Here is a 17593-nt window from a genome sequence, read left to right on the forward strand (position 1 = left end):
AGCCCAGATGGCACTAAATAGCAATGATATCCCATTCAGGTTTTTATACCATGAACCAGCAAGGGACAGAGGGTCCTCGGAGACCCCTCTCCATAGAGAGCCCTGTTTACTGTTAAGCACCCAGCTCATCACAGACAAAACCCCAAATCAGGATGTACAACCCTGGGTAGAGCCTTGGGCCCACAGGTGAGTAAGGCAAGGGGACCAAGGCTGCTGTTTAAGAAGCAAATAACCAAGCAGGGAAATTTACAGTCAGATAATTGGCAGCTCTGGTGCATAGTCAAATGCAGTAAATTAAGTGTTTTCCTGTAAATCAAGTTTATGATTTGCACTGGAGATGTAATTGTTAAAACTGTTCATTTTACCCGCAAATAGCAGTTGAAAGAAACCAATTTAGGAGTGACAGATTGGTTTTGATTCTAAATGTAGTGCTAAAACAGTTAATTTTAATAACATCCATTGGACAGGAGTCTGCCTGTTACTTAATATCATAGTCAACAATTTGAAAACTGCGCGATCAGCCACTGCTGCTTCCGCTAAAAACTAATCCCATTTTTCCCCCAAATGGAGGCATTTCTCAGCAGGAAGTAGCATCTCCAAGCAGGAGGGCTTTCCTCATTCGCGAGGTTACCGCCTTCCCACGCTGCGGAAGGAGGGCCACAAAGAGGTCAGCAGCAGCGGAACAAAAGGCACAGGACCCGGAATACTGGGACGGAAGGGACCCCTCCCGGTGTCGGAGCGCCCTGGATGGCAAGCAGGATCTCGCTCCTCTGCTTGGGCCTGCATGCCTCTGGTGACGGAGCTCTCACTCTCACCCACGCCTCCTTTCCCCCGGGGGCATCTCTGAAACTGCAGAGATAGCAACTTCAATTTCCATGGTCCAGCCCGCCAGTGACTGGAAGACAGTCCCCAGGTGTCCGTGGCTCCCGTGTGGCTTCTCTCTCTTCCCTGGCCGTACATGCCCGTGCCCATCCCCGAGGCAGTGCGCTATGCCAGAGGGTCTCGGGCACCGATGGGTAGCTAGTGGGCCCTTCTGAATGCACAGGACAAAGTCTTATCTTCTACACTTGTCACCATCCTCCTCGTCATCTCAAGACACACACCCCTGTCCGTCAACGTCCAACGTTGGTTGGTGGTGTCCAAGGCTGGACCTGCTATTTTTGCCAGTTTGGGTCCTAAGCACACGGAGGGCCTCCAGCTTCCCATAACCGCCCCGTGTGGCTAAGGGGAGCCCATGATTTGCTTTAGCGGCTCACTCTGATCATGAGCCGGGCCCCCGGGCTCTGCTCCTAAAAAGTCAGAGCTTCTCAAACTTCAGCACGCATCAGAACCATCTGGAGGGCTAGTAAAAATGGAGTAACGGGCACCCCCCCACCAGAGGTTCCAGTTCCGTAGGTCTGGACAGAGCCAGGGAATCTGCATTTCTAGCAAGCTCTCAGGCGTACTGGTGCTGTCAGCCCGCAGACCTCACTCTGAGTGGTACGGATGTAAGGGATGCGTATTATCGTCAACACCAACCTGCTACCAACGAGGAAGCTGGGGTCCAGAGAGGGGAGACCCAGAGGGGAGCCCAAACAGCACCCCCAGACGCCAATGCAGCAGCTCCCCCCAAGACTCGTTCTCTCCCAAGGCATCCCTGGAGCTCCGGATTCCCAGCAAGGAAGACACACAAATCAGTCCATTTACCCAGCTTTCGTTCAATAACTTCAAGAGGTATTAAAAAGGGAAACTTCCATGGGGCGCCTGGGTGGCACGGCGGTTAAGCGTCTGCCTTCGGCTCAGGGCGTGATCCCGGCATTCTGGGATCGAGCCCCACATCAGGCTCCTCCGCTATGGGCCTGCTTCTTCCTCTCCCACTCCCCCTGCTTGTTTCCCTCTCTCGCTGGCTGTCTCTATCTCTGTCGAATAAATAAAATCAAATCTTTAAAATAAATAAATAAATAAATAAATAAAATAAAAAGGGAAACTTCTGTAAAAGAAGGAAAAGCCTGTTCATTTTCATGGCCACCACTTGGAGGAATGGTTTTCTGGAGTCTAGGCAACCGCTTGTAAGAGTCTATTATAAAGGGAAGTCTAAATCACATTTATGGCTCATACTGTAAGGCAAATGTAGGTATTAAAATTGTTCCTTTTAAATGATAAACACCCGCTGAAATGGCGCAATAGAGCCACATCAGAGACTGTTTTCACCCAAAACAAACTGACTCAGGAAAGGCAGTAAATAGCAAATTTGACTGCAGACCCCATCACTGCTGTTGATCTAAGGAGCGAGGAGGGAGGGGGCGATGCCGAGAAGCTAGAACGGGAGACCAGGTCTGTCTCAGCACCTCGCCCGGCCCAGGCTTCCCCAAGACCTGAGAGGTAGGGTTTCTCCCCAGAAGGGACACTGGCTCCTTGTTTTCCTGCCTGGTTTTAGAGGACAGGGCCTCCATTTTACTGTGCATATCACTATTGTTGTGGTTTTGATTTCGAGAGGGAAGTAATGGAAAAAATAGTTAATCACCCATTCATAATCTCTTAAACATTATTTTCAAGCTGATAGTTGCAAAACAAAATGCAATCTTTCTAGCATCTTCAAGCAATTACTTGTCATTTTCCCAGTTTCCATAATAAAAGGAAATTAGACTGGGGGGGTTTGAGGGGGAGGGAGCAAACTCCTGACTTTGACTCTTAAGAAGATGAAGGACAGACTTAAAGCCCTGCCCAGGTTTTCCTATCACAAAAGGCGGCAAATACCAAGCAAGGCCAAGTGATGGGAATTGGGGTGAGGGCTTCTCTTGGCCTACCCCGCTCACTCCCAAATAAAATGTAATGTGAGTCTAGTTACCTGAGCTTTGTTAAGCAAACTTGATTCTCCCCAGCCCCTGAGGGAATTCAGGGGACATATCCCCTCTCTCGCTTGCCCTAAAGAGACTCAGTAAATGAGGAGTCATGGCCAGGAGTCAATTTACCTCTTCTGATCATCATAATGAAGGCTTAATTCATGATGGATGGATGGATGGATGGATGGATGGATGGATGGATGGATAAATGGATGGATGGATAAATGGATGGATGGATGGATGGATGGATGGATGGATGGATGGATGGATGGATGGATGGTTGGATGGATGGATAAATGGATGGATGGATGGAGAGATGGATGGATGAATGGAGAGATGGATGCATGCATGCATGCATGGAAGAATGGATGGATCGAAGGATGAATTGATGGACAGATGGATGGACAAATAAACAAATAAATGAAAATAGACACTATTTCTTGAGATTTCTTCCATGCTGAGACAAAGCTTCTCAAACTCAGTGTGAAAACACACACGTTTCATTTCCAATCAGTTCATTCTCTAATCTGTTCAAGATACTTGTATAAAACAAGTTAAAATGTCATGGTAATGCCATGTTGCTGAACAAGTTTCTAACTCTTCCTCTCAATTTCTGTAATCAACAGTGTGAGGACAGTGCCGGTCCCGGGCCAGGCTTGGAGCAGAGCCGCCCTTGTGCTCACCGTGAGGCAAGTCACACGAGCTGAGCCCCGCCTTCTCCCAGCCACTCTTCGAGGTGGACACTTCTACCCTTACATTCTGGGTGGGGACCTGTGGCCCAGGGAAGTGAAGCTAACAGCTAGAAAGCTAGGCTTTACGACCAGATCCATCAGGCTCCAAGCCTTTGTGTTTTCTGGACTCCAGGCTCGACAGACGGCCTCTAAGGGTGGGCAGAGCAATACTCCCAGCTAGGATGTTGGCAGGGACGCTGTCAGGAGTTAGAGGAGAGAGATGCTAGGCAGGAGGCAGGACCCCCAGGATCCAGAGGCAGAAGCATGCGTGGTGCAGAACAAGGACTATGGGGGAGCCAGAGCAGGTGGGGAGAGGAGACAGGAGCCTCCCCCAGGCTGGCCTGGTGGCTCCTGTCCCTGCGCAGCGGGGCAGGCAGGGGCCCCGGGCCCAGAGCAAGGAGTGGGGAAAGAAGTGGGCACTGGAGTCGCTCCCTAAGCTTGATCCTCGCCGAGGAGCCTGGGTTTTCCATTTTGAAACCCACGGAGCAGTAGTTGGCATTAAAAAAAATGTAAATCTGACAGAAGACACTCCCGTCACAGTCTTTCTCCTTTCCGAGAGTTTAAGAGACTAGCGGGGTCAGAGCAGCGCCCGCTCCTGCTGAGCGGCTTCTGTGAAGCTTTGCGCGCAGAGGGCCAAGGGCGCAGGGCAGCGTGTTCACAGAGGCCGGGATGAAAGGGGGGATCAGGGAGGCCGCGCCGGCTGCCCCCGCCTGCGCCAGCCGTGCTCCCGCGGCCCGGAGCACAGAGCAGGACGCAGCAGGGCACCCCGAGGCCTCCGGCAAGACGCACAGACACGACGGGGCTGGGAAATGCAAGTGAAATCTCACTGCTCTCAGCTGGGGAGCGGCTCGCCCCTCTCCTTCTGCACACGCATCCAGCTCTGTCGTGTAGAGTCTCCGAGGAGGGGCCTCACAGACCCAGAAAGCAGGGTCTCCCACTCTCCCTGCCCCCCCAGGAAAACGCCCTGATCCAAAAGTCCAGAATCTCCTCCCGTTCTCTAATGGCAGGGCAGTTCAACTAATACTGAGTGAGGTCTTCTCTGACCAGGGTCTGGGCTAGGGATGGAAATTCCAGGATGTAGGACACCCAACGCCTGCCCCCAGGATGCTCCCAACTCAGGCAAAACCAGTTGCACCACAGAGAGATGAATGTTTTGATAGAGGGAAGCCCAAGGTTGTGAGTACCCAGAGGAGAGGCCCCAACCCAGCCAGGAAGGGTGGTCAAGGAAGGCTTCCTGGAGGAAGAAGACATACCTGAAGTGAGCCCTCCCTGAGCAAAGGAGGGAAGGTGGCATTCCAGGCAAACACACATAACAGTAACAGCAACAACTTTGAATGGAAAACTCCATTTCGCTTTCCTGATCAAGAGGAAGAGAATTTTCATAGTTTCTTGGAGCTGGAGTCCTAAGCCCCTTATTTCCGGGTAAGGAGACTGAAGTTCAGAGGGGTGAGGTGCTCTGCCTGAGGTCACACAGCAAGCTGTGGGCGGGGGGCGGTCAGAGGCTCTCCCTGTGCCCAGGCCAGCTCCTGGCTGCCCCACATCGTGTGACTTGAGCTATGCTCTTCCGCAGCCAGCTATCACCTTGCAGAAAGTACAGAGAAGGCTGTGGAGGGAGCAGAGGGACCACTTCACGCTCCACCCTCTGGACTCGCTCCCAGGAGCTCCCCTGAGGGAGGGCAACTCAAGGGGGCCGGCCAGTCCCGTGAGATCCCCGAGAGCACATCTGCTTAGAGAGACACAGGGAAGCGGGGCAGAAGCAAGGCATGATATTAAGGTCCCTCAGGGAGACAGGAGGCTCCTACGTCCCAGCATTACCCCCCACTCGCCTGCCCCCTTCTCCACGGCACTGCCGACTTCCACTGAGCTTTCCTTGGCCCTCGCGGAAATCCCAGCACATGACCCATTTGTAAACTCTGCCTGCTGGGCCCACCTCAGAGGTGAGGGGAGACCCTCAGAGGCAAACTGGCTTGACGCAGGGGCATCACGCGACCCATTCCAGCCAGGAGGCCCCACTTCTATGTGCTGTGTGGCCCTGGGGGAGTCAGTAATCACAGCAACCAGAGTCCCACAATAGCCGCAGCTAACTGGCAGCCCTGAGAAGCTGCTTTCGGAGAGCAAGGCACCTGACTCCCACAGCCCTGCCAGGCAGGGGCCGCGGGCACCATGCCCATTGCACCGAAGAGGACACTGAGGCTCAGAGATGGGAGGTCACTTGCCCCAGGCCCCAGAGGTGGGGAGTGGCAGAGCTGGGAATTGAACCCAGCATTTCAACCCTCCCAATCTCAGTTCCCCGTCCCTGAAGAATGGGGCTGATCACCTCCTGGGGCTGGGGAGGTAAAGGGCCTGGTCCAGGCACTCGGTGCCACTGGGGAACCGAAGCCGGGGAGAGACAAGAGCACCTGTGCTGGACAGGGCGCACAGAGAGAGAGGGGAAGGCCCCGACAGTGATGGAGCAAGGGCAGATGGAACCCAAGGGAGGGAGGGCCGGCACCACAGGGCACCAGGCCCACAGGGACACCCAGAGGAAAGAGCACTCAATCCAAGGGATTCTGAGAAGCAGGGCAGGCCAGTGTGGCCGAGCCTGGACGGGCGGACAGGCCAGAGACAGCACGTGCATGGGCTTGGGAATGAGCTGCTCCAGCTGTACGATACACTTTTATCTTTGGAGCTCCTGGCGCCAGGATGAGGGCAATGACACTGGAACGGTGAAAAGGCAATGGCCGCACTTCTGGAACACGTACGTGCTAGGCACCATGCCAGGTACTTGCCATGCACGATGTCATTCAGTCCCCACCTGGATGAGAGGGAGGCTGGACTCCTTGCCCCATCTGACTGGCAAGGAGCCCGAGGCTCAGAGGGCTGAGCAGCCGGCCCCCAGGTCACACAGCTGGTCAGAGCTGGAGCAGGACTTGGACCCAGGCTCTGGGGCTCTTCGTCTGGCTCTGCTCACCATCACACTATCCCCCCTCCCACTCCTAAAGCAGCACTAAAGCACATAGGCTGGAGTGGAGAAACTGAGGCACGGCAAAGGGAAGGGACTGGCCCAAGGACACACAGTCAATGTGTGCAGCATCAGGGCCCCTCACCTGGGGTGGCGGGGAGGGGAAGGGCTTCCGAGAGGCGCTATTGTGGCCCACATCCCTGTCTGAGGGTTCGGTGAAGGTGTGGGGAGCAAGATGGCTGCAGGCAGTGGGGGACACCATCTGTATCATCTGTGCGGGCCACAGTGAGTGACGCAACCGGTCACGGAAAGCTGACCCATCCCTGCAAATCGAGTTGCTGCCTCTCTGTCTGGACGCTCCACCCCAGCCAGCACCACTTGGTCTGGTCAGGAAGGAAGGGGTCCCGCAGAGGCGGGCTAGCCCAGAGCCCCGCGTCGGGTAGGGCAACTAGATCATTCATCCGGCTGACACCTTCTCAGCCTCTGCTCGTTGCTGGCCCCGGGCCCAGCAGCTGTGCGGCCTAGTCCAAGTGCCTGCCTTCTCCGGGCTTCATGAAAGGGCTGGGCCGGACCACCCCAACATATGTGCGTGCCTTCATTCAGTCACTCATGGAGGGCAGCCCACACCCCAGGACCCAGGCCCTGCTCTCAGACTCTGTACCGTACCAGGGCCATGCCGGGACTAGCTCCCAGCATGCAGAAGGGTCACAAGCCAGGTGGTTTAAAACAACAGAAATGTATTCTCTCATAGAGTTCTGGGGCCCGGAGTCTGAAATCAGGGTATCGGCAGGGCTCTGTTCCCTCCAAGGCTCTAAGGAAGAACCTTGGCTTCTGCTGGCTTCTGGTCATGCCCACCAGTCCCCGGGCTCCCTTGGCTTCCGGCAACACAACCACACCATCATCTCCACCTCCACGTGGAAGTCATCCCTGTGCACCCCCGTGTCTTCAACTTTCTCTCCCTCCTTATAACGACACCAGACATCGGATCTACGGCCCCTCCTCGTCCACTATGGCCTCACCCTAATCCAGCAGGACTTCATCTCCAAAGACCCTGATTTCCACATTGCCAGGTATCAGGGGCTAGGATTGCAACAGAGCTCCCTTTTTGGAGGAGGTGAAGGGAAACAATTCAACCAACAACAACACTCGGGCGCTATCCTGGTGTGATGGGTGGAGGCCAGCTTGGGGGTCCAGAGACCTGGGTCCCTGATTCGACTGTCCCTAGCTTCCCACATGACCTTATTTACTCATGCATTCAACTAACACTTACTGTGTACCTACCATGTACCAGAAACTGTCCTGAGCGCCGAGGCGTGCTAGTCAACAACACATAGTTCCTAGAGCCTGCCTTCCTCGAGCCGGTGGCCGAGTCGGGAGGCCGACTATAAAGAAATTAACACGTAATCTGTCCTCCAAGCCTCAGTTTCCCAAACCTTATCCTGAGACACTCTCTGGTGGAACTGATGAAGCCCGTACTGCGTAGCAGAACAAGATGACGCCAGGAGTTAAGAGATCCTCTGTGCCCCTAACTGGATGTGTGATCTTGGGCAAGTCATTTGACTACTCTGTGCCTCTGTTTTCTAACCTGGGAAATGGAAATGTTGCAATCTCATATCCAGCTAAAAAGTATATCACCTATTCGTTATCGCCTGAGAACCTGCATGAGTCCGAGTGCATGAGGTCTGGGTCCACCGTAAGCACTTTTAAGGACCCTCTGCTCCTCTGTGTCTCTAAAACCTGACCCCACACCCTCCCTATCAGCTTTCCTGCCTCAGGACATTTGCACACGTTGGTTCTTCCACCCAGAATGATCATCCTTGTCCCTTTTCTTTGGATGATCCTTATAACCTCTTCAGTTAACTCTCCCAGCTCCTACTTTACTCCAGACAGAAAGAGCTTCCTCCTCTGTAGGGGTGTGTGTGTGTGTGTGTGTGTGTGTATAACTGATTCTGAAATAGAAGTAAAAATGCCTCTGACAAAAATTTTGAACTGTTCATAAAGGTAGGAAATAAAAAAAGGCTTACCTCCCACACAGACCCCCCCCTCAAGACCCAAACTAGCCCCTGCTAACATTTCGTGTGTTCTTCCAGGAAAAAAAAAATTATATAAGCATAATAATCTAGTTAATGAGGACTTACTCGGGCCCAGTCCTGTTCATGCCTTATGTTTTAACACAGTGACTCCTCACAACAACACTACGGTCAGGTGCTATTATTAGCTCCATTTGACAGCTGAGGTAACTAAACCCAGAGAGGTTAAGTGACTTTCCCAAGTCACACGGCTGGTGAGCGGCAGAGCAGGCACTCACGCTCAGGTGGGCTGTGCCAAAGGCCATGCTTTCAAACTTCCTTTTTTATACACACAAATGTGGTCATATATATACACTGCTCTGCTCCTTGCTTTATTTTGCTGAAAACGCATCTCTGAATCTCTCCACGTCAGCACAAAAACAGCTCCTCCATTCTCTCCTGCAGCCACTTGGCACGGAAGCGCCGCGTCTTCTGGCCTCAGCCCCCGATGGACACGTTGGTGGCTCCTAGCTGCTGCGTCCTATTATCTCAGTACACTTTTGCAAACACATCTGTGGAATGTGGCCCTGGAGCCGCTGCATCAAAGGGCATGGGCTTTTCAAATTCCGATAGATGCGGCCCCGTCGCCCTCCAGGTGGCAAGTCTGCACCCTCACCAAAGCGGCCGTGCCCACCGTGCCGTGCACCCACTTCTAGCATCCCCGAAGCGGGTGTCGGTCCATCACGGTCCTTCCCCAATGCGGCTCCCTCGGTGGGGGGAGAGAGAGGGGGGACTTGGACCAAGTTGTGGAAATGTTGAAGGAAGAACAGGACCTTTTAAGCAAAACCATCTAGAGTCTGTATCATTCAACAAACAGTAAGAATTTTGTTGGCACCTACCGTATGCTCTGTTTGGCTACAAGAAGCAGAGACTAACCAGAGTTCTCAAAGTCAGGTGGCTCCAGGGGCCAGGCAGGCTGCAGAGAGGAGGGACCTGGGCTCGGCGAAGGTGATGCCAGCGAGGGCGGCCAGAACACCAGGCTGTGAGCCAGGTCTTACGATTTTTCCAGAAAGCCAGAAACCTGGATCTTTAGGTGAATTTGCCCTGATGCTGAACAGAACGCCTGGCCCTTGAGGATTTCGTATTTCTTAAGTGAATAAAGAAAAGAATGACTGGGTCTGAAGTCTGTCTTCATTCTTCTGCAGCTCAGCCTGGAAGAGGGACCCTGCCTCTCCAGTAAGACGTGCAAGGCCCTGGCCTCACTCTGGACAGGTGGGCAGGGCAAGGCCCAGGCTTCCTGCCCTCTGTGTCCCTAGCAGCTCCCTCCGGCAAACATTCCCACCTGCCCCACCATGGGCGCAGCCCCCCATCGAGTAAGTAGGCATCTCCCTGGGGGCTGCCTGTTTCGCAAGGTAACTTTTGGGTTTAAAATCAGCTTTGTTCAGCAAAGCCCACACCCTGACCTGTCCTGCTCGCAATCAGACCTCTTGCTTTGCTGAATTCCTCCACCACCCCCAGCAATGGTACAGAGACATGAATAAGTGAACTTAAAGAATCGGCCACTCTATGTGGTGGGACAATCACTCTATCTCCCATCCTACCTTCAGTAAGCTTCAAGAAGGCTGGGATCATACCTTACTCCAATTACGTGTCAGTCAGTAAGACTAATGAGTGCTCAGTATGTGCTCCCCATTTCCGTGTACACACTCTGGCTGACTAGGACTGAGGGGGGAACGCCGGTGCCATGGCCAGGGCGGGCGGTGGATGGGTTTGCGGACCCCTCCTCAGGAGTCATCACGCCAGGAAGCAGGGGACAGGAACAAGGTGTGCCCCTGAGGTTTGCCTTTCTAAGGGGCACCCAGAAGCCCTTGGAGCTTAAGGCACAAGAAAAGGCAGGAGCTGGACAAGCTGAGGCTGAGAGGAGGCAGGTAGCATTAGACACATTCGGAAAGGAAAACACCTGGGCTGGGAACAGGAGCACGGGGTGCCTGGGGCTTGACTTCTATGGGCCTCAGTTTCCCCACCTACAGAGTAAAGGGCATATTTAGTGTGAGACATCATTTACCATACAAACTGGGAAACTTATGTTTAGATTTGACCATATGAAATTGCTACCTTGTAGGTCAAAAATAGATGGATATTGGCAATGCCTCTTGATCCAAATTCAGAGTAATGACTCCAGGATACTGGGCACAAAGCAGGACTGTCCTGAGCGAACTGAGACATGCAGTCAGCCACCCCGTGGCTCGTGACCACACTGACTGCTTCTCCCCACTTACTTGTAATACAAAGCCCCCTCCCGCCCCCCAGCCCCTCTGTCATTAGGCTGAGGTATAAAGATTAAGTTAATGGCGGGCGGAGAAAATCAGCTTTGTTGGCAAATTGTCTCTGATATTTATTTTGAACATTAAAACGAATCATTCCGACTAAAGAGGGCTGTAGTGCGTGGCCCATTAAAATGCATGCATTATGTATAACTCTCCCGGCTTCACCTCCAAGTATTATCAGCCTAAAAAGCAAACATGGTTTTTAAAGCCCCTTGTTTACGACATCCCGTGACAGCTGATTAATGGCCACAGTTTCCAGATCTGAAAGCTTAGTAACCCAAGCTAGAAAATTCAATCTTATTCTAATATAGGTGGGGGGGGGGGCACACAGGGGGAGCGCAGCCAAACGGGAACAGAGCACAGTCCTCAAAGGCATCCCCGCCGTGGGTCGTAGCCACAGCAGTGGTATCAGCTGGGCTTTCTCGGGAGGCACTACATTAGTTTCCTGGGGCTGCCGCAGCAAATGACCACAAACTGGGGGCTTTTAACACAGCGGAAATGCATCCTCCCACAGCTGTGGAGGCCGGAAGCCTGAAACCAACATAGCGGCAGGGCCACGCCCCCTCCGAAGTCTCTAGAGGGTGATTCGGCCTCGCCTCCTCCAGCTTCTGGCAGCTCCCAGCGTTCCTTGGCTTGTGGCTGCATCCCTCCAATCTCTATCTCTGTCTTCACATGGCAGGTTTCTTGGTCTTTCTGTCTCTTATGAGGACACTTGTCATTGGATTTAGGGCCCAGTCTAATTCAGAATGATCTCACCTTGAGACCCATACCTTAACTCCATCTACAAGGACCCCTATTCCAAGTATAATCACAATCTGTGGTTCCGGGTAGACCTATCTTTTGTGGCAGGACACCTTTCAACCTGCCTCAGGTCTCCTTCCCTCTCCCAGAGTGTCCCCTTTCTCCTTAGGAAGGTTGCCAGACCAACCCCACCTGCAGATCCTACTGGATCCCAGGAAGCCGTCAGATCTGTCCACAGTGATGCTCTCTGGCTGCCACCCACCCTCCCGGGGCCTCTGCTGGTACCCTGCTGTCACGCCCACCCCTCCCATCGGTTCCCAGCCAGAGCAGTCCCTCTAAAGAGCCCTGCTGACCCTGTCACTCCTCCCCTTGGCCCTCAGAGCCCCCCCCCCAAGGGCCAATAAGTCTCCTCGTCATGGTCAGGAGGCCCTGCCCTCTGCCCATCCTGCCCACCTTACTCATAGGACGCATCCCCTCTGGGTGGGTTTCGGCCACACTATCCCACTTCCAGCAGGAATGATGCACCCCAGTGTCCCTGCCTCGCTGCCTGAAGATCTCAACTCAATGTCACCTCCTCTGACAGAGCCAAGTCCCCCACAATATCCTTTACTTCTCCTTCTGAGCATTCAGCACACTTACATCATTCATGAGTGGGTCTTGACTTTTCAACACTTCGACATGCAAATGTGGTGACTGGCCTGCCCAAACCTCTCCTGTAGCATTTCCAAAAGCTCCGACCACACACAGCCCTGCGTGATGGGTCCCACCTACCATCTGCCTTCTCTCCTCCCACTTGATCACTCGCTGGGGCTCCAGCCACAACAGAAGGAAGCTTCCTTCTGTTCCTCCAGAATGGAAGCCCCTGCTTGCCTCAGGGCCTTTGCACATGTTCTACCTGAAAGAAACTTCCTCCAGATCCTCCTGATCTGGTCCATTTGCACCAAGCAGGAGTCAATTCAAATGGTGCCTGTCAGGTGGCTGTGGCCCGTGTGGCGGAGCAGCAGACGCAAAGCTCCTGGCAGAGACCCAGCTGGACACGAGTGCGTTTGGCCACCTGCCGCAGCCCATCACAGGCACCAGAGATGCCACCTCGGCCGGGCCGAACTTGATGTGTAGCAATGCCAAGCCCCCCCCCCACAGAAACACACACACACACACACACACACACACACACACACACACACTGTGAGCTGATGGCGGGCCACCTCCAGAACTGCATCCCAGCCAACAGGGTGCACTTCGAGCTGCGGCTGCACCTCGCCCACCTGATCAGTGACGTGCTGCGCCCCTGGGCCCTGACGTGCGAAGTTTCTCCCTCACGGCCAGTGCGAGCAGGCCAGGGAGCTGCTGGGCACCTGCAGAAGGGCCCGGTGCTCCTCTATGGCACCAGCGTCTTGGCTGTGGATGAGAACAAGCAACGAACGATCGCAGGTATCCTGCAGCTCTGGAACGTTGACGGCGCCGTCACCCAGCAGCTCCAGAGCCCAGCCCTGGGGCTCGGCCAGTACCAGGGGACGCTCATCAGCGAGTCCTCCTCGGTGGTCCAGCCAGTACAGCTGGCCTGCCAGCCGCACAGCCAGACCCTCAAGACGCAGCACAAGGAGTTTGTTGATAATCTGGCCCAGCGGCGGCGGCAGCAGCAAATCCAAACACCGCAAATGGAAGCTGAAGTCAAGGCCACCGCACCACTGCTTGCCCCGCCTCCAAGCCCCACACCTACCCACACCATGCCGCCCACCACCCATCCCAATGCCTGGCTCCTGAGTATCCTGGAGACCAGGATCCTGCCGCTGCTGGCCACCCCAGGCCCCGGCCCCCATAATCAGATCCCACCTAACAAGCCCCCATGGTTTGACCAGCCTCATCCCATTGCTCCTTGGGGGCAACAGCAGCCTCCCAAGCAGGCCCCCTAAACCATACCATTGGGGCAGACCACCCCACTGCCCACCTGGGAGCCACAGTCACAAGGGTGTGGGGGACGAGCAGCGCGAGGACCCTGGCTGGAACAGTCAGCGTGATGCGGCCTGGAACAGCCGACCTGACCCCAGCTGGAACAGCCAGTTTGAGGACCGGTGGAACAGCCAGCATGAGCAGCCGCAGTGGGGCAGAGGCCAGCGCCAGCCGCGTTCCCGCATGCAGTGGCTGCCACCCTCCCGAGCACCCATCCCGCCCCACCAGCAGCACCCGCAGTTCAACCAGCCGCCACACCCCCACAACTTCAACCGCTCCCCACCCCACTTCATGCAGGGAGACTTCCCCCCACGGCACCTGTTGGAGTGGCCAGCCTAGCCTCACCACTTTGAATCCTCGCAGCTGGACTTCCCTACTGAAGCACGATCCCCTCACCATCACCCAGGCCACCTCATACCTCTTCCCAGGATCAACGAGCACCCACCCCAGGGAAGCCCAGCTCCCCGACTTTGGCCTCCTCCCCATGGCTTCAATGGGCAGCCCCCACATGCAACAACAGGATCCTCCCCACACAACCACGATGACCCCAGCCTGGTCCCCAGTGTGCCCTACTTTCATCTCCCTGCCGGGCTGACGGCCCCACCTCGTGAAAAAAAGAAAAAAGAGACAAATGGCACCTGTCAAGAGAGGCCTTCCCTTATCCCCCTTTCCAAAACATCCCAGACAGACCGCTCTTACCCTCCTTCGTTGTTTTCACAGCAATTAGCAAAAGTCCTCTCCCTTCCTGTTTTGGGGTTGTCTTTGCTTTCTGGCTTATTCTCTGTGTTCCCCAACTAGGAAGGAAGCTCCCTGAGGACAGGGGCCTTGACTGTCTCGTTCACTGATGTATCCCCAAGGCCTAGGACCCTGCTGCCCAGTTCCCACTGCTTGTCGGAGAAGAGAATGTTCCAGAGCCTGGCACAGTGCCCAAGACAGAACAAGGCCTTAGCAAATTCCCTTCCTGTAGCCCTCTGTGTGTTGTGGGGAAGAATGTGCCCTTCCTAGAACTCCTAAGGTCATCTAGGTCTTGATCTAAGGGCAGCACTGCCAACTTCTCACACACACACACACACACGAGCACAATGGTTGGACAGTTCCCACACTCATGCATTTGTTAGTTCTTTGGTTCATTCATTCATTCATTCATTCTGCATTCTGCAAATGTTTACTAAGCCCTTGCTGTGAGCCAGGCAACGTTCTGGCCCTGGAGGTATAGTGGAAAGCAAGCTGGCCCCCTCTCCCCGCTCTCTGAGCTGACATTCTGGTGGAGGCCCCCCATCCTGTCAGTGCCCATCCTAAGCGATCTGCAGCACAGCAGTAAGCACACTCTGAGTCTCAGTGTTCTCATCTGCCCAATGCGGAGCAAGATCTGGTCCACTGGCCTAAAAGTCCCAGGGCAAGAGAGGATGGAGAAACAATCTTTGGTTGTGGGGTATGGCCTGTAATGCCCCTGGCCTGTCTCTTCTCCCCCCTGGTCTCCCTGCTGCTCACCGACCATGTCCATCCCCTCCCCTGCCCATGACCTGTGGTCCCCCTGGCCTGCCCAGGAGCTGGCCCTGGGCCTTAGACTCACCTGAGTTCAAACTCAGCCCTGTGCGTGACTGTGGAAAATCTCCTAACCTGGCGAAGCCGGAATTTCCTCACCTGTAGAATGGTGATGCTACTGTGTACAAACCACCGGTGGGAGGACAGGGTAGGATATGCTTCCTTGAGACCCTGCACTTCCCAGGCTCTGAGAAATGTCTGTCATTCCCCCTGGGACGTTCCCATTCTTCCCAGCTAACTCCTGTCTGTCCCCACAGCACAGGCCCAGTGCCCCGAGTCCCTCGTGCGCCCACCCTCTGTCCACACCGCTCCTCTCTGTTGACCCCTCTTGGTTTTCCTCCTGGGCACATACTTGGGGCAATGACCAGACCCGTCCTCAGGATTCTCACAGTGCCTGACGCAGCAGGCCGCACAACATGGGCTCGGCAGAGAGCCTGAGTTCCTGCCTGTTCGAGGGGTACCTATTCCCACCTGGCCCTGTACCAGGGTCTGGGGGGACAACAATCACATGGTTCCCAGGCCGGAGGCATCCACAGTCTGGGAAGAACATGGATACACAAGCAAACACCTCCCATGCAGTGGTGTAAGCAAGAGGGTGGCCTTCCTGGAGGAGCTGGTCCTTAGAGGGGCTGCCCTTCTTGCCTAAGCGGGAACATTTGCTTGATGAGTGTGTTCCTGGAAAGGTTCACGGGGTTTGGCATCCATGTCCGTCTACCAGGCCTTAGTTCTGATTTATGACGACTCCTTTAACTGGCAATGGCTGACTTTTGGTTGCTCTGTTCCCAGTTCTTGATCATATAATTAAAGATCTGTGAACCAATACACAAATGGGGTGAGATCAGAGGCCTCCTATTTCAGGGATTCTTTGATGTGGGGAGGAGGGTGACTGGCCTCAATCATCCCTTCCATACTAAGTTTGTTTTGACAGACTAGAATTTTATTGCTTATAAATTTTCCAAAACAAAAGACAGAACATTTGTCTTGAAAGCTCTTTATTATCCAACATCAAAATAGTTGATTACGGCAATAGATGTCACTTTCCCTGTTTGTTAGAGAGGAAAACTGAGGCCCCGAGAACAACGCTGAGCCCAAGCTCCCTCCATGACTCAGTGCCGGGCTGGGACTAGGATCCCGGTTCCCGCGCCCAGGCCACGATCCTGCCTAAGGCCTCTGGGCCTCACTCCTGGGCCCCTGAGAGGGGTTACCCTTGCCTCTCCCCTCGCTCCCCTACAGGAGAAACTTTCCCGTCCCAGCAGATAGGGGGGAACACCCCTTCCACCTTCCGAAGGCCAGGGAGGAAGGCCAGTTGGGCCAAGAGGTCTGAGAAGTGAGGGCAGGTTGGTGCCTCCCCGTACCATGCGGAGGTGGTCATTTAACTTAATAACTGTGAATTTGGGACTGTGGCCGGTGACATCACCATCCCTGGGCCCCACAGGGAGACCACTGGGCTGAGATCTTAGCAGGGACACCCCTCCCTCCCCTTTGTGTCAAGAACAATGATTGCCTGCTTTTGATGTCTGTTCTTATCCAGTTGCTCAAACCTTGACCCTAGCAGTCATCTCATGGTATCCACCTGGGAATTCGGAAGGTGGGGGGCATTTGCACTAACCCCCGCTGGTCTCTGCAGGCCCCAGGCTGTGCATGATTAGGGCATGCTGCCATGCTAGCCAAGCCCAGGGCATCTCCAATTGTAGGGTCTTGCATGCAATCTGCCCTCCAGAAGAACACAAGCATCCAGGTCCTCGGATGGCATGAGAGTCAATGTCCCAGGCTGGCGCTCAAGGCTTTACTGTTCTCCAACAGCAGCCTGGCTTTCAGCAATCCTGGCTAGCCTGTTCCCCATATCTAAAATCCCATTCCCCTCTCCTTTCTCTGCATATCCAAGCCCTCTATCAAATCCCAATACCCAGAGTTCCCCTCTACCAGGAAGCCTGCCAAGATTTCCTCAGTCTCCCCAAGCCAACTCTCATAAATGGCTGTAAGGTTCCATTCTCTTCTGTTCACTTCACACTTATGAGTTTCTTATGCTAACTTCATTGGTTGTATTTCCATGTAGGCCCAATGTGTGATTACCTGAGCTATGAGCTCCCAGGAAGTAGGGGCTCTTCTAGTAGTCTCTGAGTCCCTAGGGGATAGCCTATTACCCATCACAAAGTAGTTCTCAATCCTTATTTGTTGTTTGCCTCTAAGGGCAGTCAGCTCTTGGCAATTTAGACGCAAAGGAGGAAGATCGAATTAGGGCCCCAACTGGATTCCAGGTTAGAAAGAAAACGCAGGTCATGCCTTTCGCGTACCACACGTGGTACAGCATAAACACCGGGCCTCTGGCCAAAACTCCCTTTCTGCTCCTCCACCTAGAGAATCCCCATCAACCCTCAATGTCCAGCTTACACGTCACTCTCTCTGGAAGTCTCGAGGCACACTCTTCATGCCCTTCTCACGACCTTCTGATATACCTGGGTTTGAATTGCTGTGGACTGAATTGCATCCCCCAAAAAGACGCTGAAGTCCTAGTCCCCAGGACCTG

The 17593-nt window shown here is 54.2% G+C and overlaps 1 pseudogene; it reads left to right on the forward strand.

Annotated features, from left to right (window-relative positions):
- Positions 1 to 958: 958 nt before the first annotated feature.
- Positions 959 to 17593, forward strand: part of LOC113258883 (calcium homeostasis endoplasmic reticulum protein-like) — a 36452-nt pseudogene continuing 19817 nt past the window's right edge.

This window comes from Ursus arctos, unplaced genomic scaffold, assembly GCF_023065955.2.
Source record: "Ursus arctos isolate Adak ecotype North America unplaced genomic scaffold, UrsArc2.0 scaffold_7, whole genome shotgun sequence".
Taxonomy (NCBI): domain Eukaryota; kingdom Metazoa; phylum Chordata; class Mammalia; order Carnivora; family Ursidae; genus Ursus; species Ursus arctos.